This window comes from Euprymna scolopes, chromosome 8 (assembly GCF_053919585.1).
Source record: "Euprymna scolopes isolate OS-2025 chromosome 8, ASM5391958v1, whole genome shotgun sequence".
In the NCBI taxonomy this organism is placed as follows: Eukaryota; Metazoa; Mollusca; class Cephalopoda; order Sepiida; family Sepiolidae; genus Euprymna; species Euprymna scolopes.
In genome coordinates, this window is record NC_136489.1 from 109,319,152 (window position 1) to 109,337,259 (window position 18,108).

The 18,108-nt window shown below is 29.5% G+C and overlaps 1 long non-coding RNA gene across 1 annotated transcript in view; it reads right to left on the reverse strand.

The window, feature by feature from the left end:
• The window catches only part of LOC145284063 (uncharacterized), a 334,892-nt gene that overhangs the window by 295,328 nt on the left and 21,456 nt on the right, over positions 1 to 18,108 (reverse strand). The window contains exon 2 of the long non-coding RNA XR_013868794.1: positions 11,088 to 11,205. This is a non-coding gene — a long non-coding RNA (uncharacterized LOC145284063). The remainder of the gene's footprint in view (positions 1 to 11,087; positions 11,206 to 18,108) is intronic.

Sequence of the window (18,108 nt, forward strand, 5' to 3'; positions counted from 1 at the left end):
TTTATTCTGGAATACAAGAATGGTCGGTCGCAGCCAATCGTAAACGCCGGAACATTGTCTAGAAGAAGTTAATTATTTCTATTCATAAATCGGACAGAATATGTTATGTATAGGTATGTAATTATCTAGTTACGCAGTGTGCAATCGCACTGTAGTAGTAAAATGCAGAATAGTACCAGACTACGACTGGTAGCAGTGGTAGGACTAAATATATAGAGGGAAAAGTACGGACATCTTACTCTTCTAACGTTGCGATTGGTATGGTTGTTCTCCACGGATGGAATGTAGCATTTTAATATCAAGACTGAATGTGTATGTAACGGCGTAAAAATACACATAAGACAGTGGGTACTACATTAGACATAATAAATTTGTATGTAGCATCTTTTATTGCAAACGAACGGCAATTTGGTACAGAAGAGAATCCCTGCAATCAAAATATTATATAATGTAAAATGACAAAATATAGATAACATGTGATTTTAGATATTTTACTGAAATAACCTAATTTATTTTGAATTCATTTAAATATATCCTACTTTCTTTCACACCAAACTAATCACTGAAATGAGTAATAATGACGACGCGTGTCAAATAGTCATTGTTACGTAATATATTTGACCAATTTTCTTTCATTTAAAAATGTGGATTATTTAACAATCTATAAAGCCTTAAAGAGTGTAAAAATGGCAGCATTTATCAAATATGATTTGGAATATTTCGACATATTTTTTTACTATTTTTCCAAACAAAACTGATGTAAGTGTAACCCGAATATAAGACTTTTTCGGCTTTACAGCTCTGTTATATCTGGATTATACTTATATCCGGGGTTCTTATATCCGGGTTAAACTGTAGATTAACAAAGGTTTAAATTTAAGACCAGAGAAAATATTTCTTATATACGTTTTTCTTATATCCGGGTCTTCAATATCAAGGTTACACTGTATAGATTTCCACCGCCAACATAAGTAATTCAGAGACATACTATCAGCGCATATAAAGTATAGTGTTTTAAAATAAGTTCTTTTTAAATAAACTCTATATACTTTTATTTGTACATGTGTCGTACTTTTATTCTTAAAATAACCTGTACACTTATGTACAATGAACTAATTTCGGATAATCGTACTTACATAAACACTTTGTCTGATTTTTCCATTTAAAAATGTCGCATTTGTTTGACAATTATATTTCTTCAGAATATTTTGAGTAAAGTTATTATTACTTAACGGTTATTTTAAATATTTCGAATTTTCTGTGACAACTGACCAATCTATTCACAGAGTAATTGACAATCAAAGTCAAACTATTGCTTTCGATATTTTTGACATAGAAATATCCTATTATTATAATGCGTTAAAAAATGTCACAATCTATTAGAACACCGATCAAGCATTTCCGATAGAAATGGTATCAAAATATCTCAGATATATAGTTTGAGTATTTTGACTGAAATATTTTATTTCATTTTATTTTAACTAACAAATATTGATCTCAGATGCTCGTCAAGTATATTGCTTCACAATATCTGGATATTAATATATCATTTTTCCTCTTAATTCGTTTAAAGATGTCACATTTTTATTGACCTAATGCCAAATGTATCATAGTTTAATAATGAAATCATTTATCAAATACATTGGTTAGGATGTTTCTTACATAAATAAGTTCTCTATACTTTTTGTTTATATAAAAATGTCGTACGGACTTTGGATGATTTTCCAAGCACTTTGGCGAAGAATAATAGATGAAATTCACAGGCATATCGGCTTTAATATTCTGACATATAAATATTTGATTTCTGTTTATTATTGAAATTTATATGCCGCATCTTCCTGATCAGAGAGCAATCATTTAAGATATAAACAACTAGCGGGGGCTACCCGGCGTTGCCCGTGTGTTTGTAGGCGTGTTTGTGTGTGAAAAAGAAAACGTTAAAAGACAGAATGAAATTAAGGATTAAAAAGTCCCAGATTGATTGGCCGCTTAATGAGGTCATCGAGGGGGCGTTACGATGACGTGTCATTTTTATTCAATTACTACGGGGCAGTCTTTTGGCGCTTGTTTATTTTGTTTCAATGCGGGTCAGTTTTGGCTTCCCGAAGATGATGGGGGTGGAAAACAGCTCCCCATTTAAAGGGGATATTCCAAACGGACGTTCGCGGTGATAACCTAGCTGTATTATCCCCCCCTTTCAAACAAAAGGACCCAAATATGTTTAAATTTATTTGTACCTGTATGTTTTATGCGCGTAAAATTTAAATAATTACAATCTTTGTATGGCGAAAACTGTGAACCAAAACTGAAACAAAGGAAGTATAATAATCATTATAGTGAATTACTATAAAGCACGGATCGGGCAAGACCGGCAATCATGGGTGTCAAAAAAGTCCCAATGCAAATAAAACCCAAGCAGAAACTGGAAGAAACCTAGCTTGTAAAATTCCAATATGTTTAATATATTTTAGTATGTATTTTTTTTTTTAGCCAAATATTTACCGGTATGTTTTTTTTTGCATTTTTTTTTGTTTATTTTCCAATAAAATAATTTTCTAACCGTAAGAACAACGTATTATTTTATGTGTTTTGTATTGTTTGGTTTTATTTCGTTTCGTTTCGTAGATTTTAAATATCCGTTACAGACGGTATTTATCGCTGTCATAGTAGTTTTCAAATTAGGAAAATAAATAATAAATGAGTAACTAATCTAATAGACTTCACCCCTCTACCTTAGTATTACATTAAAAGTAACTGTTAACATAGGCAACGGAAAAATGTAAAAAAAAAAATAAGAAAAATATAAAGTCGGATATTATCTTTAAAATGACAGTAAATATAAGAGAATGGAAAATTAAAATTAATAAAATGATAAAACTATAAAGTGGAGTAATCGTATCAACATATGAAGAACGGTCGATGCTGACACCGATAATTGCCTGTGTCGACCGATCCATGCCTGACCGTAAATCCGTCGCAGTTGGTAAAGAAAAAAATAAAGAAGAAACTCCTGAAACACAGAAAAAATAAAACTCTATTGTGGAAAATAAAGAAACGTTGCATGAATACAGTTGGATACGCAAATAGTAGTTGTCGACTGTCATAGTTTGGTGTAAAACATGAAATACATGGTTAGTTCGTTTCGTTTATTTGTTTTAATAAACGCGATTTTCTCTGTGTAAACAGCAAACGATAATGAGAAAAGCAATAAAATATAAACCCTAAAAGGGGAAGATGTCGTACACATTGGATTAGTTAATAAAAGGAAAATAAAAAAATAAATATAAAAATGTAAAAAAAGAAAAGAAAATTGAATAAGTAACAGTTAGAAATCGCTGTATGCCAATCCACTTTTTATAAGCAACCACGAACGCAAACCGGTATTTTCTCGTAATTTTCTACTGTGAACGGTCAAATCCGGTGTTAATGGGTGGCGGTGGAAGGAGGAATCTAATAGAGAGAGAAGAATGTACTACTTCCATTAATCCTAAGCGAGTTTTGCAGCGGACTCTTACCAGATGAAATATAGGAATCTATGATCAACGACGGTATGGACAGCTAATATGCCTATACATACGTCAGATATTGTGCTGCAGATTGTGTGTAATAGATTTGCATGTAATATCTTGATTTTTAATCCTATTAAGGTCAAACTCAGCGGGAAAAATGAGTTCATTATATATATATATATATATATATATATATATATACTGCATAAGAAAAATCAAGTCTTCAAACACTTTAGAGAGTAAAAATGACAACAATTGTCAAATGTATTGCTTTAGAATGTTAAGACAGGAAATTGTTGCTAAATGTTTGTTCATTTAAAGATTCATTATAATTGACAACCGAACAAGCACTTTAGAGTACTTATATTAATACATTTGTCAAATATATTACTGTAAAATATTTTGACATGTTATTTTCATTCATTTTAAGCTTTTCGATCTTTTGACAACCGATAAATAAGATTAGAGAGTTATAATACCAACAATTCAAAATATATTGTTTTGGAATATTTAGAAGGGAATGTTGTTTTTTAATATTTTATTAATTTAATAATTACGCATTACCATGGAGCCGCAAGCAAGCAGTTCAGAGGATGGCAATATAAGCATTTGTCAAATATATTACTTTCTTAATATTTTGCCATGATGCTTTTTATTAATTTACATTTGTAGAATTTTGCACACCAATCAAGAGAGAAATACTGCCAACATTTGTGAAATATATTGCTTTAGACTATATTGACAGCAATATATATTTGCATTTTTATTTATATAATCCGTGTTTATATTGACAATAGATCTATAACTTAGGAGAGTAACAATGTCAACATTTATTAAATATATTACTTTAGAATAATATGACAAAGGTAAATGTACTTACATTCTTATTTATTCAAACTTGCCGAACTTCTATTGACCACTAACCAAGAAATTCAAAGGATAACAATTAAAACATTTGCCAAATATATTACTTTCGAATATTTTGACATGTTATTTTTTATTCATTTACAGCTGACACATCTTTGGCCAACCGATCAAACACTTAAGAGTGTAACCATTTTTTTTAATTACTTTAGAATATTTTCACAGGAATATGTGTTTTTACATTATTATTCCTTAAATAATTCCGCATTATCATTTACAACCGACCAAACACGTCAGAGAGTAACAAGTAAAACATTTGTCAAATATATTACTTTTGAATATTTTGACATGTTATTTTTATTCATTTAGAGCTCTCGCACATTCTGACAAACGAGCAAACATAAAAGAGAGTAATAATACAAACATTTTGCAAAAAATTACTTCAGAATATTTTGACAGGGTTAGGTATTTTATTTTCAGTCTTTACATTGTCACAAGTTTAACCACCGTGCAAGCATAGAAAGGATTTATAAAGACAGCATTTTTCAAATATATTTATGTTAATGTTTTATTCATTTAAAGATAGCGACTTACCATTGACCATCAGTCAACCACTTTTGAGTATTTTATTTAAAACATTGTCACACATACTAATTTTTTTACTCATTTACATTTGTCGAAGTTTGGTCACCTGACATGTACTTCAGAGATTAATAAGTACAGCATTTGTTTAATACGTTGTATAATAATATGTGGATATAAGCAAGTTATTTTAAGATTTTATTCATTAATATGCACAAGAATACACTGGACAACTGACCCAACAGTCTAGAGGATAACAATTCAAATATTTGTCAAAAGTATTACTTTGAAATATTTTGACATTTAAAGTTTTTAGTTTTTACAGGAAGCGCCTCAGATATTCACTACGAATATATATATATATATATATATATATATATATATATATAATATTTTTATAGAATATTTTGACAAAGATATGTTTTTACATCCTTTTTATTGATTTTACAATTTTGCATTATCATTGACTACCAACAAAGAAATTTAGAGGATAACACTAAAAAATGTGATACTTTATAGGATTCTGACACTTTTTGTTCATTAAAATCTTTCGTCGGTTAGGCAATTGCAAAAAGAGTAAAATTGCTCGTCATTATTGAAATTTGAGAATGTTCTTCAGATTGTACCTATTCACAATGCCTCCCCACGGGACAGAGTTTGACACAAGGGTCGTTTTTAACGTGATACATACCACTGTTTCATATACAACCGATCAAGGACTTTTTTAACGTGATACATACCACCTTTACATATACCACCGATCAATGACTTTTTTAACGTGATATATACCACTATAACACATACCACCGATCAAGGACTTCAAAAAATAACAGTTAAAACGTTTGGCAAATATTTTACTTTCGAATATTCTGACAAACAAACAGACACTTCAGAGAGTAACAATGAGAACATTTGTCAAATATATTGCTTTTGATTGGTTAGACCAAGCACAACAGATGAAAATAATTAAAAACATATTCCAATATATTTCCTGCATATATTTTGCCATGCTACTTTTTATTCATTTAGAGATATATCATTTATTTATTTACCACCAATCAAGTACGTTAGAGAATAATAATGGCAACATTTGTCAAATATACTGCTTGAGACTATTTCGACTTTTAAAGATTATGTATTATCATTGACTACTGGTCAAGCACTCCACAAGTTAAAAATTAATACGTTTGTCAAACATATTATTTTCAAATATTTCAACATGTTTTTTCATTCGTTTACAGCTTTCCAATGGATTGACAACCAATTAATCAGTTAAGAGAGTTATGATTCCAACAATTTTAATTATATGACTTTCGAATATTTTGAAGGGTATATGTTTTTAAAGTTTTATAACTTTAAAGAGACGACCAACCATGCACGTCACAGAATAACAAAAAATCATTTGTACAAATATATCAGTTCTTAATATTTTTAAATGTTAATTTTATTCATGTGCATTTCTTTCATTTTTAAACAGAGAGCAATCACTTAAAATAGTAATGCTTTCAACTTTTGTCAAATATATTGGGTTAGAATATTTTGACAAAGATATATGTATTTACATTTTTATTCATTAAAACATTCCGCATTTCTATTAACCACTGACCAAGCACATTAAAGGATAGCAATTGAAACATGTGTAAACTATATTACTTTCGAATATTTTGACATGTTATTTTTATTCATTTACAGTTGTCACATTATTGAACATCGAGTAAGCACTTCGGAGAGTAATGACAACATTAACCCATTGTTTTAACATATTTTATAGAAATACGTAATTTTATCATTATCATGCAAAGATATTACTTTAAAATATTTTGACAGGAATATGTGTTGTTTACATAATAATTCATTTTAAAAACATCCGCATTATCATTGACCATCGACAAGGCACTTCAGAGGTTAATATTTAACATGTTTGTAAAATAGATGATATTCGAATATTTTTGCATGCTATTTCCATTTATTTATATCTTTCGCATTTTTGACAACCGAAAGAGCATTTAAGAGAGGAATAATAACTACATATATATATAATATATTGCTTTAGATTTTTCTTTTACAAAGACGTATGTATTGACATTATTATTCATTAATTTAAACTTTCCTTGTTATCATTGTGTAGCGACCAACCACTTCAGAGGAATATAATTAAAACATTTTTCAAATATAATACTCTGAAATATTTTGCTATTAGACTTTTATTGATTAAGAGCTGTCGCATTTTTTGACAACCGTTAAAATACTTTAGAGTGTAATAATGAAAACATTTGTCAAAATATATTGATTTATAATATTTTGACAGGAATATCTGCTGCTAAATTTTATTTTTATTCAAGGGTTCAGCATTATCCTTTACCACTGACCAAGCACTCCATAGGATGACAAATATAATACTTTCAAATATTTTGGCATGTAACTTTTATTCATTTACAACTTTCCACATCTTGTAATAATCGCTCTATCAATTAAGCGATTTGTAACAACAATGTAAAATATACTGCTATAGAATACTTTTAAACGAGTATGTGTTGTTTAAATTTTATTTATTAAGCGATGTCGCATTATCACTTGCGATTAATAAAACACTTCAGAGAGTAACAATTAAAACATTTGTCAAATATATAGCTTTCGAATATTTAGACATAATATTTTTATTCATTCTAAAATCGTAGCATTTTTAACGCCGATCATGCAATTTAAGAGAGTAATAATGCCAAAACTTGTCAAATATATTGCGTTAGAATATTTTGCAAACTATGTGTCTATTAACATTTTTATTTATTTAAATATTTTCATTGACCACTGACCAAACCCTTCAGAGGATAACAATTAACTATTTGTCAAATATATTATTTTCGAATATTTTGACATGATATTTTTATTCATTAAACTTTGTCGATATTTTGACAACCGATCATGCAATTAAAAGAGTAATAATGCGAACACTTGTCAAATATATTGCGTTAGAATATTTTGACAACGATATATGTATTGACATTTTAATGTGTTTAAACATATTCATTGACCACTGACCAAGTCATTCAGAGAATAACAATTAAAACATTTGTCAAGTATATTGCGTTCTAATATTTTGACATGATATTTTTATTCATTGAACTTTGTCGACATTTTGACCGCCGATCATGCACTTAAGAGTAATAATGCCAACTATTGTCAAATATATTGCTTTCGAATATTTTGACAACGATATATGTATTGACATTTTTAATTTATTTAAACATATTCATTGACCACTGACCAAGTCATTCAGAGAATACCAATTAAAACATTTGTCAAGTATATTGCGTTCGAATATTTTGACATTATATTTTTATTCATTCAACTTTGTCGCAATTTTGACCGCCGATCATGCAATTAAGAGAGTAATAATGCCAATGTTTGTCAAATATATTGCTTTCGAATATTCTGACAACGATAAATGTATTAACATTTTTATTTTATTTAAACATTTTCATTGACAACTGACCAAGTCAATCAGAAGATAACAATTAAAACATTTGTCAAGCATATTGCGTTCTAATATTTTGACATATTTTTATTCATTCAACTTTGTCGCAATTTTGACCGCCGATCATGCAATTAAGAGAGTAATAATGCCGACTATTGTCAAATATATTGCGTATGAATATTTCGACAACGATATGGGTTTTTACATTTTTAATTTATTTAAGCATTTTCCTTGACCACTGACCAAGCCCTTCAGAGGATGACAATTAAAATATTTGTCAAATATATTACTTGCGAATATATTGACATGTACTTTTTATTCATTCAACTTTGTCGAAATTTTGACCGCCGATCATGCAATTAAGAGAGTAATAATGCCGACTATTGTCAAATATATTGCTTTGAATATTTTGACAACGATATATGCATTGGCATTTTGAATTTATTTAAACATTTTCATTGACCATTGACCAAGTCATTCAAAGAATAACAATTAAAATATTTGTCAAGTATATTACGTTCTAATATTTTGACATGATATTTTTATTCATTCAACTTTGTCGACATTTTGGCCGCCGATCATGCAATTAAGAGAGTAATAATGCCGACTATTGTCAAATATATTGCTTTCGAATATTTTGACAACGATATATGTATTGACATTTTTAATTTATTTAAACATATTCATTGACCACTGACCAAGTCATTCAAAGAATAACAATTAAAATATTTGTCAAGTATATTGCGTTCGAATATTTTGACATTATATTTTTTTTCATTCAACTTTGTCGCAATTTTCACAACCGATCATGCAATTAAGAGAGTAATAATGCCAACTATTGTTAAATATATTGCTTTCAAATATTTTGACAACGATATATGTACTGGAATTTTTAATTTATTTAAACATTTTCATTGACCACTGACCAAGTTATTCAGAAGATAACAATTAAAACATTTTCAAGTATATTACTTTCGAATATTTTGACATGATATTTTTATTCATTCAACTTTGTCGACATTTTGACCGCCGATCATGCAATTAAGAGAGTAATGATGCCGACTATTGTCAAATATGTGGCGTTAGAATATTTTGACAACGATATGGGTTTTTACATTTTTAAATTATTTAAGCATTTTCCTTGACCACTGACCAAGCCCTTCAGAGGATAACAATTAAAATATTTGTCAAATATATTATTGTCGAATATTTTGACATGATATTTCTATTCATTCAACTTTGTCACCATTTTGACCGCCGATCATGCATTAAGAGAGTAATAATGCCAACACTTGTCAAATATATTGCTTTCGAATATTTTGACAACTATATATGTATTGACATTTTTAATGTATTTAAACATTTTCATTGACCACTTACCACGCCTTTCAGAGGATAACAATTAAAATATTTTTTGTCAAATATATTATTTTCGAATATTTTGACATTATATTTTTATTCATTCAATTTTGTCGACATTTTGACCGCCTATTAAGAGATTAATAATGACAACACTTGTCAAATATATTGCTTTCGAATATTTTGACAACGATATATGTATTGCCATTTTTATTTCATTGACCACTAACCAATACCTTCAGAGAATAATAATTAAAACAGTTCATTGACCACTGACAAAGACCTTCAGAGAATAACAATTAAAACAGTTCATTGACCACTGACCAAGACCTTCAGAGAATAACAATTAAAACATTTGTCAAATATATTGCTTTCGAATATTTTGACAACGATATATGTATTGACATTTGTAATGTATTTAAACATTTTCATTGACCACTTACCAAGCCCTTCAGAGGATAACAATTAAAATAGTTGTCAAATATATTATTTTCAAATATTTTGACATTATATTTTATTCATTCAACTTTGTCGACATTTTACCGCCGATTAAGAGATTAATAATGCCAACACTTGTCAAATATATTGCTTTCGAATATTTTGAAAACGATATATGTATTGCCATTGTTATTTCATTGACCACTGACCAAGACCTTCAGAGAATAACCATTAAAACAGTTCATTGACCACTGACCAAGATCTTCAGAGAATAACAATTAAAACATTTGTCAAATATATTACTTTCGAATATTTGACATGGTATTTTTATTTATTTTCAGATGTCACATTATTGAACAACGTGTAAGCACTTATGAGTGTAATGACAACAGTAATCTATTGCATTAACCTATTTTAATAGAAATAAGTGATGTTATTTTTATTATTCAATTATTCCGCAACAATAAATGTTTATTTTGCAATTATTGATGTATAATTTTCTTTTGAGGTAAAAAAAAACTGAAAAAGAATAAAAATGAAAATTGAATTGTACATTTTACAGTAATTTTGATATCAGAAAGTCTTAAAAAGCGGATAAAACTTATAAATAAATACTAACAAGTGCTCTCAAGTGTTTAAGATGTTTTCCTCTAAAACATGCAATAATAATAAGTAAATATACTTTCGGAATTGTTCTATTAGTATTTTTCCTTTGTAAATATGTGTACAGTTCTTTATTTCAAAAATTTCTTTTAAATTAAAAAAAAAAATACAATGTATCCAATGATACAAAATATGCGTCAATCTTTATTTTTGTTGTTGTCAGAATAAAACATTCATATAACAAAGAAAAAACATACCATATTGAAATTCCAGTGTATCTTGGAAAATATCAGCCAACGCAACGCCATATTATGTATCCAACAATGTCTGTTCATTCGTGAAGGTCTTTGTTGAAAAGTAATATGAACACCATATCTGAATTAATAAAATAGAACATAAAAATAAATACTATTTTACAGTTTTCATAGTGCTTTCAAATTATTTGCATTTTTTAGATGAGAACTTTTAATATCTGCCATTTGACTTTTTAACTACGTTTTTGCCGATGTAACACCAAACATCCTACAACTGCGCCTAATCCGAAAGTTTTATGCAATATTAAGAAAGTTTTTATTTTATTAATCCCATGATAGTCAATGTTGTTTTTTAAATCAACCATGGCCGAGTAGAAGTCAAGTTAGTAATATATTGTATTATAAGCATCACGCATACTGACGATTTAACGTCCAACCATAAGAATACTGAATATTAGAACTAATTATTACTTAATATTTTATCCGTTACATAAATGTATATTTCCCTTTATAAGCGAATTTACTTACATTTTTTTTTCGTGATTCAAAAGGTAATATGACGTTTCTGAATGTTTGAGATGAGGATTGGTTATATGTATTATTAATCATCGAACTAATGTTCTGATCTAGAGTGTGATTTTCACAACGTTTCGGTCGATATAACCTCCGACCTTCTTCATGTGTATCTTGTCGAACTCGGGGACTTGGACGGAATTTCGAGGGAATCCTTTATTTACTTCATAGGGGTAGCGTGCTCTTGTTCTGTCATCCATGACTGGATAGATGCCCTAAGCAATTCGCACATGCATATTTCGGTACCCTACACGTAGGATTACACCTTCCACCTTTAGTAGAATATCACTTTTTCCCCCCAGTACTCTAACCACTGCACCACGGGTTCATTATTTTCACATATTGATTAGTCATTCAACATAGTTTTATTAGTATCAACATATAACTTTCTTAATTCAAATCGTATACAATATTAGTATATAGTAAGTTGAGCAAAATAATCTGACACATTGGTGCAGTTTAAACAATTATATTAAATGATACATAAACGCTGAATTCCAAATTCATATAAAATATCATAGTGCAAGTGATTTTTTTTTATAATGGAGATAATATTGTTAGATTCTAAATCAACACATGATTCCATTATTTCTTATTTCACTTCGGATGATACAGATGCATATATGGTGTTTGCAATAATGTTCAAGTATTTCCATCAATAATAGTTCTAAGTCTATACAAACGTAACAATAAGTTAACATTAATCGAAACGGCAGCTTTTAGACCACCACCTGTAACTTTTTTTTTTGTTTTCCAGTGGGTATGGAAATGTAAGTGTTGTTTTATATTATTATTAACAGGACAAGGACATCTGGGCTTCGCATGATACTTTCCTGTAGGCTCGGGTATACATTTCTACATTAATGTGATTGTTGAGCTGATGCATTAGAACCCTGTTGTAAGGAAACCATCCACTGGTTTGTGATTTCTTGATGAACATACCGACCATTTTACCGTTTACGCGTTAAACATTATTTAATTTATATTTTTAACAGCGGGGTGGAGGATCTGAAGTCGGTCCCGGAAATGGCCGAAACTATTTACGTTTTAGACATTACTTTATTTAATGTATATTTATAACAGTGTGGTGAGGGATATGAAGCCATTCCCGGAAAGGGCTGAAACTGTTTAATATTTAGACATTACATTATTTAATGTATATTTTTAGCAGTGAGTTGGGGATATAAAGTCAGTCCTCGAAATGGCTGAAACAGTTTACGATTTAGACATTACTTTATTTCATGTATGTTTTTCACAGTGGAGTTGCGGACATTAAGTCAGTCCCGGGTTTGAATGAGATAAGTGCATATATATACTAGTAGAAAGCGTCACCCAGTATTGAATGAGATAGGTGGAAAACATTTATTAGCAGAATACCAAGTGTTGCCCGAGATCCAATGAGATAGATCAAATATTTACACTGGCAGAATATACGGCGTCACCCGGGATTAGATTATATAGGTGGAACATATATACTATGAGAATACCCGGAATTGATTGATGTGTTTGTAATAAAAGAATCAGCTCAGGAAATATATCAAAGTTTTATTTAATTAAGGGCGAGCGACATAGTGGGTTTAAGTTACGAAAATTATTGTCGAAATTAGTAACATATCCAATAATTATGAAAAATGATAATATGTGCTTTAATGCATTAGTGTGTTTGCAATGAAATAATCAGATCATACAATATATCAAAGTTATTATTTTAGTAAAGGGGGCGATGATGTAAGTAAAAATGATGACAAATGATTGTCAACATTAGTAACGTATCCAAGAATTATGAAAACGTTATTACTTTTATAGTGGGGGGGGGTTAATAATGTTAAACATATGAACAGTGATTGTCCAAATTAGTAACATATCCGTGAATTATAAAAATTGATGAAATGGCAGTTAATTGATAGCTGCGTTTTTAATGAATTAATCAGCCCAAATAATATATCAAAGTTATATTTTAGTAAAAGAGGGCGATAAGGATATATATATATATATATATATATATATATATATATATATATATATATATACCATTAAACAAGAGACAGAAAGGCAAATATGTCCAATGAAAATAAAAATAAAACCCCACGAATATTATTTAGCAGTGCGACAGTTTGTCATTATTCACTTTAGATTTCTGATTTGATGCAATTTTTATTCGCCTGTTTTCCTTTATACGCCCATTTAACGATTGCAGTCTTTAAATATGTATGTATATATATATATATATATATATATATATATTATTCGAGCAAGTAACTGCTCGACAACAAAATGTTACTTGCAGACTACTATTGAGTAATGACGCTGTAGGTACTGCTTGATAAAACAAATGTTTAATTTCATCGCAAAATATTTAATGAATTCCTTTAGAATAGTAATAATAATGATCTCCATATTCATCTGTTTCATTTCAGATTTTATTTTATAGAATTTGATATAATATCGATTAAAATAAATATTGTTTACAAAATCGATCCTTAAGGGTTTTCCCTGCGATTATTTATACTACCATAACACAACATTTAACTCTCTGCTAAAACTCCTCCTACTACTCCTCCTCCTTCTCCTCCTCCTCCTCCTCCTACTACTACTACTAATAATAATAATAATACTGTTTATCTCCATAACAGCGTCACTGATTGCTTGCTAGAATTAAAGAGAGAGAGAAAGATAGAGAGAGGTGAGCGAGGAAAAAATTCAGTATATTTTTATATACTCTGTTTCTCTCTCTCTCTCTCTCTCTCTCTCTATATATATATATATATATATAATCTCTCTCCCTCTCTCTCTCTCTCTCCCTCTCTCTCTCTCTCTCTCTCTCTCTCTCTATATATATATATATATATATATATATATATGTTTTAGTGCATTGAAATATATCGAAATTTATAGGCAACTGATAAAGCTATGTAATGTATTATTGTTTTTTTTTAAATGATGAGCCATTTTGTAAGGTCGTCGCTTAGAAACAAGCCAAAAACGACGCGACAACGTAATTTTTGTTATGGGATTATTTGTACTAATACTAAATGCACACACGCTTACACGACCATTACAGCGTGTTATTCTTTCTCTTTTGTTTGTTTGACGACGATTTGTACCGTGTGTGTGTGTGCGTATATTTATAAATATTTATTTAACAGAAAAAAGAAATAATTTTCAAAAGGTTTTATTATCTTAACAGAACAAAATATATTATAAAAAAAACTGAAACTTTGTCGTGTGTAAAGCATAAAACTTAAAATAAATATTTTTAAAAAATATGTTAAAATATCTATATATTTTTGAAAATTATTTGAAAACATTCGTAATATTGTGATAAAACTTTAATAATTCGTAATATCGCTTTAAAAAATATTAAAATATTTTTTTAAACCGTGAAACTTTTCTGTCTGTAATAAGAGAAAATGCAAATAAAAATATTTGGCCGACGTACACGAGTGCTACCCTATTAGGTAAATACGCATCGCCTCCGATGTTAAACTTTGTTCGATTGAGCAAGACATCATTATTTTTAAAAGGAAAGAATTTTTGGGTGTGTTTTTTGGGGGATAGATTTTTTTTTCTGGCGGAGTTTATGTAATTATTACAGAAAAAATGGTGAATATTATTTTCAAGTGTAATTAAAGTTTTAGGATACCTGCGATATTTTTTTTTAACTTTACTTTTTTTGCCGGATATAACAAACAAACAAAATGAAAGCAAGGCAAAACAAAACAAAACAAAAATTTGGTGCTGATGTACTTATGTTACCGTTATTTTTTTAATGGTTTAAGTGCCTCTCCCAATGTTTGAATTGTTTTTTAAAGGAAAATAGGTGAAAGTCAATATTAGCATTTGTGGCGATAAACAAAAATAAACAAAAAGATTTAGCGTGTACGTACCTCTCATGGAGTGCCGTAGATCGAAACACAGTGAAATGTTATTTGGTACTAGTGCGCTTATTGATCCGGGCCATTTTTATATAGTACTTTCAAGTTTAATTAAAGTTTTTAGGATACTTGTACTTATTAAATTGTTAGGTGAAAGTACCTGTGAAATCCCTATCAGCTACTGTATTTATAAGGTGGAGTAGGGGGCCCTACTTAGTGTCCCTAATATGTATGTGACCGAGTGATCTGACTGGATAGGAGCGAAATTTCAGTGGCCGCGAACTTGTAACTGTTAACATTTTTCAATTTTTGTACCGGGTGGGTGTATGGGCACAAGTTCCAAATATTTAAAAACAATTAGAAACCCCTCACACATTGAGATAGGCACTGAAACCATTAAGAATAACGGTAACATAAATGCATAAGTACCAATTTTTTGTTTTGTTCTGTTTTGCTTTCATTTTGTTTGTTTATTAAATCCAGCAAAAAAAAAAGTTTTTTTTCACCAATTTTCCCGTTAATAATTACATAAACTCCGGCCAAAAATACCCCCCCCCAAAAAAAATTGATAAAACATGGGACGGGAGAGTGTTGTGTACCTATTCTGCACTTTCACCTTACAATTTAATAAAAAATCGTAAAACTATAATTAAACTTGAAAATACTATTTAAAGATAGCGCCGGTACTTTCACCTAACAATTTAATAACAAGTTATTTTTTTAACATTGGGGGAGGCACTTAAAACATTTAAAAAATAGCGGTAACATAAGTGCATGAGCACTAAATTTTTGTTTTGTTTTGTTTTACTTTCATGTTGTTTGTTTATTAAATCCGCCCCCTCCCAAAGTAAAGTTTTTTCACCAATTTTCCTGTTAATACTGACAGAAAGTCAGGCGAAAAAAATATCCAACCCAAAAAACAAAAACAAAAACTAAAAAAAAAGAAACAGATAAAATCATAACAAAAATCATGCGCAAATTTCAAGCCAAAATATTTAAATAAAAAAAGCTAGCTCATACACGCAAAAATTCTTTCCTTCTAAAAATAATGATGTCTCCCTCAGTTGAACAACGTTCAACATCGGAACCGATGCGTATTTCGCTAGTAGGGTAGCACTCGTGTACGTCGGCCAAATATTTAAATAATTTTTAATATTTTGTATAAAATAATAATTAAATATTTTATTTTATGTTTTAAAATTATTAATTCTTAATATCGTGATTTGACGGTGTAAATGCTGATGTGACCCTTCTAGAGTTGTCGAACTTAGTTTCGAGTTTGCCGGGCTTAACCGCAAGACTACCCAAATAAATTCCATATATGTGCATGTGTGTGTGGGGGGTATTTTCTTTAAAGATACCGCGTTAATAGAAATAGGTAGAACGTTTCTGAAAATTGCTCAATAATTGGGTGTCTACACTTGTTAACGTGGTATCATTATTGAGCTACCTTAATAAGTACTTTGTTATGTATTCATATGTGGAATCATTGTCGCAAGTAGTTAAATTACATATAAACACATGCTTATGCGTGTGTGTAAAGCAACCGTAAAAAAAGCTATTATTAAATTACTAAGAGCGAGATAAACCAAAATAATTTAATTTAAATGTCCGTAACTTACGGTTTGGCGATGGACGCAACAGCAAAACGTCACGTTTTTTTTTCACGTTCTTTTCCTCCTTCGCGGTATGGGTTTGAACATGCCTACCTACTAACATTTTTTTTTTTTTATTATTGCGAAACACACTCCCGAGCAAGGCCGGGCACTCAGGCTAATATATATATATATATATATATATATATCTATATATAATCTAATATATATATATATATATATATATATATATATATATATATATATATATATATTCATACTACTATAACATAACATTTAATACCTGTCAGCTAAATCTATTACTACTACTACGCTTTATTTCTAACAGCGTCAGACTGACTGCTTGGTAGAATTGGAGGGAGGGCGAGAGAGAGAGAGAGAGAGAGAGAGAGAGAGAGAGAGGGGGGTGATGAAAGTGCTAACTTGTGTGTAAGAAAGGTCGGAGTTAAATCTGCCTTATTTTTTTAGAGGGAGGAAAGGGTCGCTATTCGTTCGGATATTAATTATATTTTTCACATTTCTTTCGTTCCTTCCTCCGCCTCTCCTTCCGAAATTAACACATACACACACGCACACATTATACAATTTATAAAATAAAAACAAAATAGGTTATACTAATCTTGCGTAAATAAAATTTAAAAAGCATTGGTAAATGTTTACTTTTAGTACAACAGACTATCTATCAATACAATTTGGTTATTTAAAATTTTTCGGGGTCGCTGACAAACCCGTCGCAAAATTACTTATATTTTTTTCATTGAAATTTGTTAGGAAAACTTTTTTGCTTGTTTTTTTTTTCTCCTTTGTAAGAAAAGGGAAGTTTCTTTTCCTTAAAAAATGTTTAATCCAAAACGACTAAAAAAGTTTTTTAAACTCATTTTTTTGCGCGGTGGAGGGTCTTTTGGTAAATGTTTACTTTAAACCTTTAAATAACCAAATTGTTTTAGTCGGTAGTCTGTT